This window comes from Mus pahari, chromosome 2 (genome assembly GCF_900095145.1).
Source record: "Mus pahari chromosome 2, PAHARI_EIJ_v1.1, whole genome shotgun sequence".
NCBI lineage: Eukaryota > Metazoa > Chordata > Mammalia > Rodentia > Muridae > Mus > Mus pahari.
In genome coordinates this window covers 64,829,844-64,831,156 of record NC_034591.1, presented here as the reverse complement: position 1 = coordinate 64,831,156, position 1,313 = coordinate 64,829,844, and the positions used below count along the sequence as shown (strand labels likewise).

The following is a 1,313-nucleotide window of genomic DNA, read 5'->3' as shown; positions in this document are numbered from 1 at the left end:
AACTTCCCATACCTAAAAAAACAGATGCCCATGAACATTCAAGAAGCCTACAGAACCCCAAATAGACTGGACCAGAAAAGAAATTCCTTCTGACACATAATATTCAGAACAACAAATTCATTAAGTAAAAACAGAATATTAAAAGCAGTAAGGATAAAAGGTCAAGTAACATATAAAGGCAGGTCCACTAGAATTACTCCAGGCTTCTCTCCAGGGACTATGAAAGTCAGAAGATCCTGGACAGATGTTATACAGACACTAAGAGAACACAAATGCCAGCCCACGCTACTAGACCCAGCTAAACTCTCAATTACCATAGATGGAGAAACCAAAGTATTCCATGACAAAACAAAATTCACACAATATCTTTCAAAGAATCTAGCCCTTCAAAGGTTAATAATGGAAAAACACAAATACAAGGACAGAAACCACACCCTAGAAAAAGCAAGAAAGTAATCCTTCAACAAACCAAAAGAATACAGGCACAAGAACAGGATGCCAACTCTAACAACAAAAATGACGGGAAGCAACAATAACTTTTCCTTAATATCTCTTAATATCAATATACTCAATACCCCAATAAAATGGCATAGACTAACAGACAGGCTACACAAACAGGACCTAACATTTTGCTGCTTACAGGAAACTCATCTCAGAGAAAAAGACAGACACTACTTCAGAGTGAGAGGCTAGAAAACAATTTTCCAAGCAAATGGTCTGAAGAAACAAGCTGGAGTAGCCATTCTAATATAGAATAAACTAGACTTCCAACCCAAAGTTATCAAAAAAGACAAGGAGGGGCACTTCATACTCATCTATGGTAAAATTTTCCCCAAGATGAACTCTCAAACCTGAATATCCATGCTCCAAACGCAAGGGCAACCATATTCATTAAAGAAACTTTAGTAAAGCTTAAAGCACACATTGCTCCTCACATAATAATAGTGGGAGACTTCAACACCCCACTTTCATCAATGGACAGATCCTGGAAAAAGAAACTAAACAGAGACACAGTGAAACTAACAGAAGTTATGAAACAAAAGGATTTAACAGATATCTACAGAGCATTTTATCCTAAAACAAACGGATACACCTTCTTCTCAGCACCTCATGGTACCTTCTCCAAAACTGACCATATAATCAGTCACAAAACAGGTCTCAACAGATACAAAAATATTGAAATTGTCCCATGCATCCTATCAGACCACCATNGTCTAAGGCTGATCTTCAATAACAACATAAATAATATAAAGCCAACATTAACTTGGAAACTGAATAACACTCCCCTCAATGATACCTTGGTCAAGGAAGAA

The 1,313-nt window shown here is 37.0% G+C and overlaps 1 protein-coding gene across 1 annotated transcript in view; it reads right to left on the bottom strand.

The window, feature by feature from the left end:
* Positions 1-1,313, bottom strand: part of Cntnap2 (contactin associated protein like 2) — a 2,102,194-nt gene that overhangs the window by 1,242,103 nt on the left and 858,778 nt on the right. The gene's annotated exons all lie outside the window — the stretch shown is intronic.